This window comes from Zea mays, chromosome 5 (assembly GCF_902167145.1).
Source record: "Zea mays cultivar B73 chromosome 5, Zm-B73-REFERENCE-NAM-5.0, whole genome shotgun sequence".
Lineage (NCBI taxonomy): Eukaryota > Viridiplantae > Streptophyta > Magnoliopsida > Poales > Poaceae > Zea > Zea mays.
The window spans coordinates 67,008,972-67,024,763 of NC_050100.1; the positions used below are offsets into that span (position 1 = coordinate 67,008,972).

Consider the following 15,792-nt stretch of genomic DNA (forward strand, 5'->3'; position numbering starts at 1 on the left):
TTGCAATAAGGAAATCTCTAAGGCATTCATACCATGCTCTTGGGGCTTGCTTGAGCCCATAAAGCGCCTTAGAGAGCTTATAGACATGGTTAGGATACTCACTGTCTTCAAAGTCGGGAGGTTGCTCAACATAGACCTCTTCCTTGATTGGTCCATTGAGGAAAGCACTTTTCACGTCCATTTGATAAAGCTTAAAGCCATGGTAAGTAGCATAGGCTAATAATATGCGAATTGACTCAAGCCTAGCTACGGGTGCATAGGTTTCACCAAAATCCAAACCTTCGACTTGTGAATACCCCTTGGCCACTAGTCGAGCTTTGTTCCTTGTCACCACACCATGCTCATCTTGCTTGTTGCGGAAGACCCATTTGGTTCCTACAACATTTTGATTAGGACGTGGAACTAAATGTCATACCTCATTTCTAGTGAAGTTGTTGAGCTCCTCTTGCATCGCCACCACCCAATCCGAATCTTGAAGAGCTTCCTCTATCCTGTGTGGCTCAATAGAGGAAACAAACGAGTAATGTTTACAAAAATGGGCAACACGAGATCGAGTAGTTACCCCCTTATGAATGTCGCCGAGGATGGTGTCGACGGGGTGATCTCGTTGGATTGCTTGGTGGACTCTTGGATGTGGCGGCCTTTGTTCCTCTTCCTCCTTGTCTTCCTCATTTGCATCTCCCCCTTGATCATTGCCATCATCTTGAGGTGGCTCATTTGATTGATCTTCTTCTTCATCAACTTGAGCCTCTTCCTCATTTTGAGTTGGTGGAGATGCTTGCATGGAGGAGGATGGTTGATCTTGTGCACTTGGAGGCTCTTCGGATTCCTTAGGACACACATTCCCAATGGACATGTTCCTTAGCGCGATGCATGGAGCCTCTTCTTCACCTATCTCATCAAGATCAACTTGCTCTACTTGAGAGCCGTTAGTTTCATCAAACACAACGTCACATGAGACTTCAACTAGTCCAGTGGACTTGTTAAAGACCCTATATGCCCTTGTGTTTGAGTCATAACCAAGTAAAAAGCCTTCTACAGTCTTAGGAGCAAATTTAGATTTTCTACCTTTTTTAACAAGAATAAAGCATTTGCTACCAAAGACTCTAAAATATGAAATGTTGGGCTTTTTACCGGTTAGGAGTTCATATGATGTCTTCTTGAGGATTCGGTGTAGATACAACCGGTTGATGGCGTAGCAAGCGGTGTTGACTGCCTCCGCCCAAAACCGATCCGAAGTCTTGTATTCATCAAGCATTGTTCTAGCCATATCCAATAGAGTTCGATTCTTCCTCTCCACTACACCATTTTGTTGTGGCGTGTAGGGAGAAGAGAACTCATGCTTGATGCCCTCCTCCTCAAGAAAGCCTTCGATTTGAGAGTTCTTGAACTCCGTCCCGTTGTCGCTTCTTATTTTCTTGATCCTTAAGCCGAACTCATTTTGAGCCCGTCTCAAGAATCCCTTTAAGGTCTCTTGGGTTTGAGATTTTTCCTGTAAAAAGAATACCCAAGTGAAGCGAGAGTAATCATCCACAATAACTAGACAGTACTTACTCCCGCCGATACTTATGTAAGCAATCGGGCCGAATAGGTCCATGTGGAGTAGCTCAAGCGGCCTGTCGGTCGTCATGATGTTCTTGTGTGGATGATGGGCACCAACTTGCTTTCCTGCTTGGCATGCGCTACAAACCCTGTCTTTCTCAAAATGAACATTTGTTAGTCCTAAAATGTGTTCTCCCTTTAGAAGCTCGTGAAGATTCTTCATCCCAACATGTGCTAGTCGGCGATGCCAGAGCCAACCCATGTTAGTCTTAGCAATTAAGCATGTGTCGAGTTCAGCTCTATCAAAATCTACTAAGTATAGCTGACCCTCTAACACACCCTTAAATGCTATTGAATCATCACTTCTTCTAAAGACAGTGACACCTATATCAGTGAATAGACAGTTGTAGCCCATTTGACATAATTGAGAAACGGAAAGCAAATTGTAATCTAATGAGTCTACAAGAAAAACATTGGAAATAGAATGGTCAGGAGATATAGCAATTTTACCAAGACCTTTGACCAAACCTTGATTTCCATCCCCGAAAGTGATAGCTCGTTGGGGATCTTGGTTTTTCTCATAGGAGGAGAACATCTTCTTCTCCCCTGTCATGTGGTTTGTGCACCCGCTGTCGAGTATCCAACTTGAGCCCCCGGATGCATAAACCTGCAAAACAATTTTAGTTCTTGACTTTAGGTACCCAAATGGTTTTGGGTCCTTTGGCATTAGACACAAGAACTTTGGGTACCCAAACACAAGTCTTGGAGCCCTTGTGCTTGCCCCCAACATATTTGGCAACTACCTTGCCGGATTTGTTAGTCAAAACATAAGATGCATCAAAAGTTTTAAATGAGAGACTATGTTCATTTGATGCAGTAGGAGTTTTCTTAGGCAACTTGGCACGGGTTGGTTGCCTAGAGCTAGATGTCTCACCCTTATACATGAAAGCATGATTAGGGCCAGAGTGAGACTTCCTAGAATGAATTTTCCTAATTTTGCTCTCGGGATAACCGGCAGGGTACAAAATGTAACCCTCGTTATCCTGAGGCATGGGAGCCTTGCCCTTTACAAAGTTGGACAATCTTTTAGGAGGGGCACTAATTTTGACATTGTCTCCCTTTTGGAAGCCAATGCCATCCTTGATGCCCGGGCGTCTCCCATTATAAAGCATACTACGAGCAAATTTAAATTTCTCATTTTCTAAGTTGTGCTCGGCAATTTTAGCATCTAGTTTTGCTATATGATCATTTTGTTGTTTAATTAAAGCCATATGATCATGAATAGCATTAACGTCAACATCTCTACATCTAGTACAAATAGATACATGCTCAACAATAGATGTAGAGGGTTTGCAAGAATTAAGTTCAACAATCTTAGCATGAAGAATATCATTTTTATCTCTAAGATCGGAAATTGTAACTTTGCAACCATCAAAATCTTTAGCCTTAGCAATTAAATTTTCATTTTCTATTCTAAGGCTAGCAAGAGAAATGTTTAATTCTTCAATCCTAGCAAGCAAATCATCATTGTTATCTCTAGGGTTGGGAATTGAAACATTGCAAACATGAGAATCAACCTTAGCTAACAAATTAGCATTTTCATTTCTAAGGTTGTCTATTGTTTCATGGCAAGTGCTTAGCTCACTAGATAATTTTTGACATTTCTCAATTTCTAGAGCATAAGCATTTTTAACCTTAACATGCTTCTTATTTTCTTTAATAAGGAAGTCCTCTTGGGTGTCCAAGAGATCATCCTTTTCATGGATGGCACTAATCAATTCGTTAAGTTTTTCCTTTTGTTGCATGTTGAGGTTGGCAAAAAGGGTACGCAAGTTATCTTCCTCATCACTAGCATTATCATCACTAGAAGACTCATATTTAGTGGAGGAGTTAGATTTAACCTTCTTCCGTTTGCCGTCCTTTGCCATGAGGCACTTGTGGCCGACGTTGGGGAAGAGAAGTCCTTTGGTGACGGCGATGTTGGCGGCGTCCTCGTCGTCGGAGGAGTCGCTAGAGCTTTCGTCGGAGTCCCATTCCCGACAAACATGGGCATCGCCGCCCTTCTTCTTGTAGTACCTTTTCTTCTCCTTTCTTCTCCCCTTCTTGTCGTCGCCTCGGTCACTGTCACTAGATATGGGACATTTAGCAATAAAATGACCGGGCTTACCACATTTGTAGCAAACCTTCTTGGAGCGGGGCTTGTAGTCTTTCCCCCTCCTTTGCTTGAGGATTTGGCGGAAGCTCTTGATGACGAGCGCCATTTCCTCATTGTCGAGCTTGGAGGCGTCGATTGGTTGTCTACTTGGTGTAGCCTCCTCTTTCTTTTCTTCCGTCGCCTTGAATGCGACGGGTTGAGCTTCGGATGTGGTGGGTTCGTCAAGCTCGTTGATCTTTCTCGAGCCTTCGATCATGCACTCAAAACTTACAAAATGCCCGATAACTTCCTCGGGGGTCATTTTAGTATATCTAGGATTACCACGAATTAATTGAACTTGAGTGGGGTTAAGGAAAATAAGCGATCTTAGAATAACCTTAACCACCTCGTGGTCATCCCACTTTATGCTCCCGAGGTTGCGCACTTGGTTCACCAAGGTCTTGAGCTGGTTGTACATGTGTTGTGGCTCCTCCCCTTTGCGAAGCCGGAACCGACCGAGCTCCCCCTCGATCGTTTCCCGCTTGGTGATCTTGGTGAGCTCATCTCCCTCGTGTGCGGTTTTGAGCACATCCCAAACCTCCTTGGCGCTTTTCAACCCTTGCACTTTGTTATACTCCTCTCTACTTAAAGAGGCGAGGAGTATCGTTGTCGCTTGAGAGTTGAAGTGCTCGATTTGGGCCACTTCATCCTCATCATAGTCCTTATCCCCTATCGATGGTACCTGTGCACCAAACTCAACAACATCCCATATACTTTTGTGGAGTGAGGTTAGATGAAATCGCATTAAATCACTCCACCTAGCATAATCTTCACCATCAAAAGTTGGTGGTTTGCCTAATGGGACGGAAAGTAAAGGTGCATGTTTAGAAATGCGAGGGTAGTGTAGGGGGATCTTACTAAACTTCTTACACTCTTGGCGTTTAGAAGTTACGGAGGGCGCGTCGGAGCCGGAGGTCGATGTTGATGAAGTGTCGGTCTCGTAGTAGACCATTTTCCTCATCCTCTTTTGTTTGTCTCTGCTCCGATGCGGCTTGTGGGAAGAAGATTTTTCCTTCTTCTCTTTGTGGTGAGAAGAAGATTTCTTCTCCTTCCCTTTGTTGGAGGAGATCTTCTTCTCCCTCCTCTTGGTGCGGGACTCTTCCGATGAAGTGCTCCCATTGCTTGTAGTGGGCTTTTCGCCGGTCTCCATCTCCTTCTTGGCGTGATCTCCCGACATCACTTCGAGCGGTTAGGCTCTAATGAAGCACCGGGCTCTGATACCAATTGATAGTCGCCTAGAGGGGGGGTGAATAGGGCGAAACTGAAATTTACAAATATAAACACAACTACAAGCCGGGTTAGCGTTAGAAATAAAATCGAGTCCGCGAGAGAGGGCGCAAACAAATCGCAAGCGAATAAACAAGTGAGACACGCGGATTTGTTTTACCGAGGTTCGGTTCTCGCAAACCTACTCCACGTTGAGGAGGCCACAAAGGCCGGGTCTCTTTCAACCCTTCCCTCTCTCAAACGGTCCCTCGGACCGAGTGAGCTTTTCTTCTTCTCAATCAAACGGGAACAAAACTTCCCCGCAAGGGCCACCACACAATTGGTGCCTCTTGCCTTGGTTACAATTGAGTTTTGATCACAAGAGCAAGTGAGAAAGAAAAGAAGCAATCCAAGCGCAAGAGCTCAAAAGAACACGGCAAATTTCTCTCTCTAATCACTATGGCGCTGTGTGGAATTTGGAGAGGATTTGATCTCTTTGGTGTGTCTAGAATTGAATGCTAGAGCTCTTGTAGTAGTTGGGAAGTGGAAAACTTGGATGCAATGAATGGTGGGGTGGTTGGGGTATTTATAGCCCCAACCACCAAATGTGGCCGTTGGGAGGCTGTCTGTTCGATGGCGCACCGGACAGTCCGGTGCACACCGGACAGTCCGGTGCCCCCTGCCACGTCATCACTGCCGTTGGATTCTGACCGTTGGAGCTTCTGACTTGTGGGCCCGCCTGGGTGTCCGGTGCACACCGGACACGTACTGTTTGCTGTCCGGTGTGCCAGTATGGGCGCGCCTGACCTCTGCGCGTGCAGGGCGCGCATTAAATGCGCGGCAGAGAGCCGTTGGCGCGGAGATAGCCGTTGCTCCGGAGTCGCACCGGACAGTCCGGTGCACACCGGACAGTCCGGTGAATTTTAGCGGACTAGCCGTTGGAGATTCCCGAAGCTGGCGAGTTTCTGAGGCTGCTCCTCCTTGGCGCACCGGACACTGTCCGGTGTACACCGGACAGTCCGGTGAATTATAGCGCGAGTGCCTCTGGAAGTTCCCGAAGGTGACGAGTTTGAGCTGGAGTCCTCTGGTGCACCGGACACTGTCCGGTGGTGCACCGGACAGTCCGGTGCTCCCAGACCAGAGGGCCTTCGGTTCCCACTTTGCTCCTTTGTTGAATCCAAAACTTGGTCTTTTTATTGGTTGAGTGTGAACCTTTTACACCTGTGTAATCTGTACACTTGGGCAAACTTAGTTAGTCCAATTGTTTGTGTTGGGCAATTCAACCACCAAAATTATATAGGAACTAGGTGTAAGCCTAATTCCCTTTCACTTCTGCTCTGACTTCTGTCGCGTTACTGTGCTGCACAGTTCATCCGTCAGAGACGACCGTTGCGCACAGGTAGCCGTTGCTCCGCTGGAGCACCAGACAGTCCGGTGGTGCACCGGACAGTTCGGTGAATTATAGCGGAGCTACGTCTGGAAAACCCGAAGCTGAGGAGTTTGAGTTGATTCACCCTGGTGCACCGGACACTGTCCGGTGGCACACCGGACAGTTCGGTGCGCCAGACCAGGGAACACTTCGGTTTCCTTTTTGCTCCTTTCTATTGAACCCTAACTTGTTCTTTTTATTGGTTTGTGTTGAACCTTTGGCACCTGTAGATCATGTGATCTAGAGCAAACTAGTTAGTCCAATTATTTGTGTTGGGCAATTCAACCACCAAAATCATTTAGAAAAAGGTTTGACCCTATTTCCCTTTCAATGGTCTTCTTCCAGTTTTTAACATTAGCCAGATAAGCTACTTAGTAAATAATAGAAAAATGGGAACAACCAAGAATGGAGATGATGCTTTAATTACCGAAAAAACAGAATAATGGGACAATGCTCTTCATTCATATCTTCACGATGGGCTGAGTCCAATTTTTTGTTTCCATTTGTGGTGCTAGCCCAAACAGGAAAAACCTGGCATTTGTGTACTCTGTAAAAAAAAGTCAGGCTTATTGTATAACTTAGGACCAACTCCTGTAGCAGGCTTGTCATCCTCTGGTTACTGAAAAAATAAACCGTAACATCAGAGTCAGAATCTGCAAGGAATTTTAATGAATTAACGAGCTACTCGATCGATAACTCAGCATTAATGGTGACAGATACTCATTTGCTCCATTAAACTGCTTTCCTGATTTTCAATCTGAAGGAGTTGTGTCCTTATTTCTGACAAGATATCATCTTTGTGAACTGCATACCTTTCCGATCCACCTTCAACTTCTGAAATCTCTTCCAAATTACCACCACCTTCGTACGGAACAACTTGTGACCCTGCTTTGTGGGCAGCCAGCTTGGCCGACCTATCCTTGCTGCCTTTGAAGAGTGTCCTCCTAGACTCCAGTCTGTCTCTCACACCGCGTCCTTTCAGCAGCTTCTCCTCCGTCACCACTTTCATTGGGGTAGCATCCAGAGAAACAACAATGTCGACCTTGTAATCACAATTATTTGCTTGGCACACTTTGTGATATGAAGGCAGTGAGAGTTTCTTGTTCCTGATGGATGAAGGACTATTTGTTATGGTGACACTGGTAGACACATCAGGTGGAGATGATCTGCTTACAGATAATATGCTCTTCCTTGTTGCTGAAGGAACTGAGTTTGAGCCCAGCGAAGCAGCTAGATATCGCCCATCACTTGCACTCCCTGAGTAGTTACAGGATAATTTGTATATAAAAAAATAGGTGTAGCATTTACCCAACTTTTCATCAAGAGTTTATAAGTAAACAACAAGAGACTCTATTTAGTTCTTTACTTCTTGCAAGGTATAGGAAAAAGATTAGCAGATCTGTACATGCGGAAGTAGTAGAAAGTAGCCAAGTACAGTACGAAGGGGATACCCCTCACCTGTAAGAGAACATCTTCGTTGTGACTGGGACGCTGGTGGCAGAGCGGAGGAGCACTCGTCCTCTTCAGCACCCGGGATCTCCTTCCACGCCTCAATCATCTGGTTCATCGACTCTCGCACAACCTTGACCTGCATTGAAGAATTTTGTTACTCAGCCGGTCAACCCCACAGTCAAGATAAAAAATGCCAAAAATAAGATCCAAACCAAATTGATGACCAACCTTGTCAAACCTATAGATGGCCAATAATGCCGGGCTAATCGGGCCGGCCCGGAGCACGGCATGGTACAGCTGGAGTCGGGCCCATGCCGGCACGGCCCGATGGGTAGTGTCGTGCCTGGGCTGAGCACCGGGCACGCTGGGCCGACACGGGCACGGCCCGATTAGCCCCTAGGCACGGTTAGGCACGATTATGCATGATTAGATCCAAGCACGACTAGTTAGCTGTGTGTTGTACTCTTTTTTCCTATCTAGGGTTTTCTCACAAGGGTGAGTTTTTACCTAGATAGGTTTTTAATGAGTCAGCCATTGCACTAAACAGCTCAATATTAGCTATTTTAGTATGTTTTAACTGTGTTTGTGAATGTCTGACTAAAATTCTGTGGTGTAGTGCAAAACGAGCTAAATGGGCTAAACGGGCCTACCGTGCTGGCACGGCACGGCTAAGCAGGCTTAGTGTCGTGCTTGGTGTGGGGGATAGATATCCCCCGGGTCCACTGGAAGGATAAAAGACCTCACGAAAGGCCCAAGAGCCCAACAAATCGTGAGGTCACTCCTTCATGGGCCTAGGGAGAAACGACTAGTGAAGCAGATCGACATAAGGCCGGGTGGGCGCAAACCTGAACGGCCCCACAGCGTTGAGCAAGCGACCACAACAGAAGATCCGACTTTCTCGCGCTGGAGCCCCGAACGACGTAACCAGACGAGGATAAGTCAGCAGAATCATAGGAAGATAGACAAAAGCGGTTCACTATCTCTTAGGTGCATATCCACATGTATTGCCTCACGGTCGAATATATAAGGCCTAGGGGGTACCCCTTCAGAACGATCGATCCTACTACTCAGCCACCCACCTCAATTCTTTACGAGAGCTCCCTTGTAACCCATTACACAAAGCATACTCGCCAGGACGTAGGGTGTTATGCATCTCGAAGTGGCCCGAACCTGTAAACATTGTCCATTGTTCCTCGTGCATCGGGCACGAACCATTTGGCTACAGTCGGCGACACCGTCCTACTCCTAAAACACCTTGAGAGGCAACCCCGGGTGTGCGGTCGGACCCAAAACACCGACAGCTGGCGCGCCAGGTAGGCGGGGTGTCGCCGATCCAAGCTAGCTCAATGGTCGTCACCTTCTACAGCAAGATCACCCTCCGACCCGGATCCGTATTCTGCTTTGGAACGATCTCGTCCATAGCAGATGAAGAGGGAACTCTACACCGCATCGCCGATCCGCCAAAGAAGAAGTCCACTCCAACACGCTCCGAGAATATCGGGGTGAGGAAGGAAAAAGCGCGACCTCCAGCGCTCCGAAAAAAGATCGCCCTCGGCAAGCCAGGGGCCGAGAGCCCGCTGACCCGGAGAACTCCATTGTCTGCTTCCCCGACGAAAGAATGGACACAGATCGCAAGGAAGAAAGAGACCGGGAGGAAGCAAGTCGTTCTTTCCGTTCCTCCACCCTCAAAGGAGAACGGGAAGAAGATCGCCACAACCGCCGCACCATTCTACCCCGACATCCTCTTCATTGGGAGAGTGGAGTCGCCCCCCGTCTCCGACGACGAGCCGACCGCACCCGGAGAAGAACCACCTCAGCGGGAATCCCGCCGGCGGAGAAACCGGCGCCGAAACATTCGGCGACATCATGAGGCCGGAGAACGGGATCCGGAGCAACCTGTTTCGCGGGACGAGGTCTCGGAGATAGGAGAAACTCCGGAGGAACGCGTCTTCAGAGAACGAAGGAATTCCCGCCGACGTGATCGCCGACGAGCTCAGGAACAAGCCGAGCAGGACGCAAGGCAGCGCTGGGAAAATCCACTCTTCGGGCGCAACCTGAATCCCGACTTCGCCCGAGCCATGAACACGCCAAGTGAAGTCGGAGGGGTACTAGCTCGGATAGCAGATGGACTCCCTCGGACTCTCGACGCCGAAGGCTATCGACAACTGTTCACCCAGGCAGCCAACCATCTTCTACCGCTCGCTCACCCGCCGAACGATCTACGACACGCCATCAACAGTCGCCGGGACGCGCGAAGCTCCATCAACGCTTCGCGTGAACGACGGCATGAGAACGAGATCCGCCGCCGGGAGGAGTACGACAGGGATCACGGCATCCCAGCTCGGAGTCAGGCAACTAGAACCGAGTCAGCAACGGCTTCGACTGGCGGTATTACCCGGGGTCGGTCGAGGAACCACAACGACTACTCCCCTCCCCGGGACAGACGTCATCCCCGACGACAGGAGGACACGTGTGGAGTGACAGCCCTTACTCCGCGCCTTAGGGCCATTCAGTGGCCCCCTAACTTCAAGGTATCCAATGTCGACAAATATGAACCTAAGCAGGATCCAGGAGGCTGGTTGGCCGTCTACACCACTGCCGCCCGAGCCGCCGGAGCATCCGAGGGTGTGATGACCGCGTACTTACCCATCATCCTCGGGCAAGACGCACTACAATGGCTGCGACATCTACCTCGACACTGCATCGACGACTGGAACGACTTCAGTCGACGCTTCACCGCCAACTTTCAGTCCCTCTCCGACAAACCAGCGCAACTGTGGGACCTCAAATCCATCAAGCGTTGGGGGGACGAAACTCTCTGGTCGTACCTCAAAAGGTTCCAGACCATGAGAAATCGTATCCCCGAGGTCACGGAGGCGGCCGTGATCGAGGACTTCTACAGAGGATCCAATGACTCGGCCTTCGTCCGAGCCATACTGCAGAAAGCGCCGACTACCTCCGAGCAGCTGTTCCGGGAAGCCGACCTCTACATCACCGCCGACGAGCGAGCTCAGGACCTCATCGGGGGAGCGAAGCCCGCACCGGCAGCGCCACGACGCGACGCGAACCAGCAACCCGACAAGCGCTGGGAGAAAAGACCTCGCGAAGAGGTGCACGCCGCCGGACCACCTGCCTCTCGTGCCCGGGGTGGACCTCGCGGAGGCGAGCGCACGCTGGACGACATCCTCGACGCCCAGTGCCCGTACCACAAGGACATGCGCCACACCCTGCGGAACTGCAGGGACTTCAAGCACTCCATCGGACACGGCCGACCCTTCCAACCTCTACCTCCTCCTCCGCCGCGGGGAGGACCAGAAGATCCACGACAACCCCAGCAGCAGGAGGAGGGGGAAGGAGGAGCCTTCCCACGCGTTGACAGAGAGGTCAACGTCATCTTCGGCGGACATTTGTCGCAGGAGAACAGAAGACAACAAAAGCTCAACGATCGCCAGATATTGGTGGCGACCACCGGTCCTCCCGCTCCGTACCGGTGGTCGGAGCACCCGATTACCTTCACTCGGGCAGATCAATGGCTCAACTTCGATCACCTAGGCAAGTACCCGCTCCTCGTCGATCCGGTGATCCGAGAGAGCAGGGTGAAGAAGGTGTTAGTGGACGGGGGAAACAGCATCAACGTCACCTTCCCTCGGACACTCCAAGGCTTGGGAGTTCACCTCAAAGAACTCCACGAGTCGGACACTCCTTTCTTCGGCATCGTGCCGACCAAAGGGGAATACCCGTTGGGCCACATCTACATGCCTGTCACCTTCGGAACTCCGGAGAATTACAGAACCGAGTTCCTGAGGTTCGAAGTAGCAAACTTCTACTGCGGGTACAACGCCATCATCGGGAGGCCGGGATTGGCAAAATTCATGGCCATCCCGCATTACACGTACATGATACTGAAGATGCCAGGGCCACAAGGAATCATAACTGTGTGCGCTGACTTCCAAGGCGCCGCAGAATGTTTCCGAGTGGCCATCCAAGCAGCCCTCACCACCAAACCGTCGGCGACTTCTTCAGCGCAGGCGAACTCTAAGCCTGAGGAAGACCTTACAGCACCGGCGAACGGAGCTCAAGCCGCGACCTCTATGCGGCCGACTGAAGAAACTAAAAGGATCAACCTGGGGTTTGCTGATGAACGCAAGACTGCCATCATCAGCTCCAGTCTGTACGATAAATAGGAAGGCGCGCTCGTCCGGTTTCTGCAAGACAACCGAGACGTATTCGCATGGCAACCTGCGGATATGCCGGGAGTCCCGAGAGAACTGGCCGAGCACAAACAGAAGGTCTACCCCCAAGCAAGGCCGATCCGGCAAAAACTACGTCGCTTCACGCCCGACAAAAGAGAGGCCATTCGCGCTGAGTTGGCTCGCTTGGTCGCGGCTGGGTTTATTAGAGAGGTGTTACATCCCGAGTGGTTAGCCAACCCTGTTCTTGTACTCAAAAAGAATAAAGTGGATTGGCGCATGTGTGTCGACTATACAGATCTCAACAAACATTGTCCAAAGGATCCCTTCGGGCTCCCTAGGATAGATCAGGTGGTAGACTCCACCGCTGGATGTTCTGTGCTGTCTTTTCTGGACTGCTATTCCGGGTATCATCAGATCAGTTTGGCAAAGGAAGACGAGGAAAAAACAGCGTTCATCACTCCATTCGGTGCTTTCTGCTATACCTCCATGCCGTTTGGCCTCAAAAACGCTGGAGCGACTTATCAGAGAGCCATTCAAACATGCTTAGCCGATCACTGGGGCAAGCGTGTGGAAGCCTACGTGGATGACGTAGTAATCAAAACAGAGAACTCGGAAAACTTCATCGAAGACTTACAGCTGGTTTTCAACAGTCTACGGCGATATCGATGGAAGCTTAATCCCAAAAAATGTGTCTTTGGGGTACCGGCAGGGAAGCTACTCGGATTTATTGTCAGCCACCGAGGAATTGAAGCTAATCCGGATAAGATTGAAGCTATCATGAAAATGGAAGCTCCACGATCACAAAAGAAGGTTCAGCGACTTATCGGATGTATGGCAGCCCTGAGCAGATTTATATCCAGGCTAGGAGAAAAAGGTTTACCATTTTACAAGCTACTCAAGAAGGTGGACAAGTTTCAGTGGACTTCAGAAGCACAGGAAGCCCTAGATGCACTGAAGAAATTCTTGACAACCCCACCAGTACTGAAACCACCGCGGCGAGCCACATCAACTCAACCAGCTGAAAATCTGCTGTTGTATATCTCTTGCATGACTCACGTGGTAAGCATCGTGTTGGTAGTCGAGCGAGCAGAAGAAGGACATGCCTACCCAGTGCAGCATCCCGTTTATTTCATCAGTGAAGTTCTGGGTCCCTCGAAGAAAAAATATCCTCAAGTTCAGAAGCTATTATACGCAGTACTTCTAACTGCCTGCAAGCTACGTCACTACTTTGACGACCACAAAGTCATAGTAGTCACTGGTTTTCCGATAGGGGACATCCTTCACAACAAGGAAGCCATTGGCCGAATAGCCAAGTGGGCCTGCGAACTGGGATCTCATGACATCGAATTTCGACCTCGCACTACCATCAAAACCCAAGCATTGGTTGACTTCGTATCAGAATGGACTGAACAACAAGTACCAGAGAACCCAGAAACTGCAGAAGTATGGCGGGTGTATTTTGATGGGTCGCTGAAGCTGCAAGGAGCAGGCGCGGGAATTCTCTTCATCGCACCTGGAGGCGAGCACCTCAAATATGCCCTCCAGTTGCTATTTTCAGCCTCTAACAATGCAGCCGAGTATGAAGCTCTGATCCACGGACTAAACATTGCCATATCATTAGGCATCAAGAGACTAATGGTATACGGAGATTCTTTGGTAGTCATAAGCCAGATAAACAAAGAATGGGACTGTTCGAATGATTCAATGGGAAAATATTGCACTGCCGTCCGAAAACTAGAAGATAAATTTGAAGGCCTGGAATTTCATCATGTAGAAAGAGATCGAAACACGACAGCCGATGTATTGTCCAAGCTAGGATCCAGTAGAACTCAGGTCCCACCCGGAGTCTTTGTACAAGAAATACCACAACCAAGCATCTCAATGGATCAGGCAGAAGAGTGTAATATCGTGAATCAACCAGAGTCAAGCTCTGATGACTGGAGAAGGCCGATCATCAGATATATAAAGAATGAAGAGGAGCCAGACGATAAAAATGCAGCCGAGCGCATCGCCAGACAGTCGGCTCACTACACACTCATTGGGGAGACACTATACAGAAGGGGCGCATCAGGCATCTTCATGAAATGCATTCTATCGTCTACTGGGAAGCAACTTCTGGATGAGGTTCATGCTGGATAATGTGGAATACACGCAGCGTCCAAGACACTAGTCGGGAAGGTCTTCAGGTCGGGATTCTATTGGCCAACAGCGAAAAGTGATGCCGCCGAGTTAGTTCAGAGGTGTGAAGCTTGCTAGTACTTGTCGAAGCAACAACATCTACCAGCACAGCAATTGCAGACCATACCGGTGACTTGGCCCTTTGCATGCTGGGGGCTAGATATGATTGGACCTTTCAAGAAAGCTCAAGGAGGATACACTCATGTACTGGTAGCAATCGACAAATTCACTAAATGGATAGAGTTCAAACCCATTGCTTCTTTAACCTCAGCTAAAGCCGTGGAATTCATACAAGACATAATATTCAGATTTGGAATACCGAACAGTATCATAACCGACTTGGGGTCCAACTTCACAAGTTCAGAGTTCTTCGATTTCTGCGAGCAAAAAAGCATTCAGGTCAAGTATGCTTCGGTAGCACACCCGAGAGCCAACGGGCAGGTTGAACGAGCTAACGGGATGATATTGGAGGCACTCAGGAAAAAGGTATTCGAAAAAATGAAAAGTTCGCAGGAAAGTGGATAAGGGAATTGCTCTACGTCGTTTGGAGCCTAAGAACCCAACCTAGCCGAGCTCTGCATGGAAACACTCCTTTCTTCATGGTCTATGGGTCAGAGGCAGTATTGCCTGCTGATCTCAAGTTTGGGGCGCCAAGGTTGATCTTTGAAAGCATAGCAGAGGCCGAAGCAACCAGGCTTGAAGATGTCGATGTACTCGAAGAAGAGTGGCTGAACGCAGTAATTCAATCGGCACGGTACCAGCAGACTCTGAGACGCTATCACGACAAGGCCGTGCGACAACGATCCTTCTCAGTAGGAGACCTCATCCTCCGCCGAATTCTAACGGGGGAGGGACGGCACAAGCTATCGCCCTTATGGGAAGGACCATTCATAGTAGTAGAAGTCACTCGGCCGGGATCATATCGTCTCACTCAGATGGACGACACAGAAATTGGGAACTCCTGGAATATAGAACACCTCAGGAAGTTTTATCCCTAGCTGTATTTCAAAAGCTATCGGGACGACGATGTACTCTGTAAAACGGGAAATATGTCATCAATAAAAAAAGGCTTCAAAGATATTCAGTTTGTTCATGATTGACTTGCATTCTTACTTAACTCGGGGTGACCACTATGCCCTGCTAACGGAGCAATTGACTTAAGTCGGCAATGACTTAAGGTGGTGCAACATGCTCGCGCTTACTTAACTCGGGGTGACCACTATGCCCTGCTAACGGAGCAATCGACTTAAGTCGGCAACGACTTAAGGCGGTGCAACATGCTCGCGCTTACTTAACTCGGGGTGACCACTATGCCCTGCTAACGGAGCAATCGACTTAAGTCGGCAACGACTTAAGGCGGTGCAACATGCTCGCGCTTACTTAACTCGGGGTGACCACTATGCCCTGCTAACGGAGCAATTGACTTAAGTCGACAACGACTTAAGGCGGTGCAACATGCTCACGCTTACTTAACTCGGGGTGACCACTATGCCCTGTTAACGGAGCAATCGACTTAAGTCGGCAACGACTTAAGGCGGTGCAACATGCTCGCGCTTACTTAACTCGGGGTGACCACTATGCCCTGCTAACGGAGCAAT

General features: G+C 49.0%; 1 pseudogene; it reads right to left on the reverse strand.

Annotated features, from left to right (window-relative positions):
* Nucleotides 1-15,792, reverse strand: part of LOC103628254 (TORTIFOLIA1-like protein 3) — a 46,174-nt pseudogene continuing 30,382 nt past the window's right edge.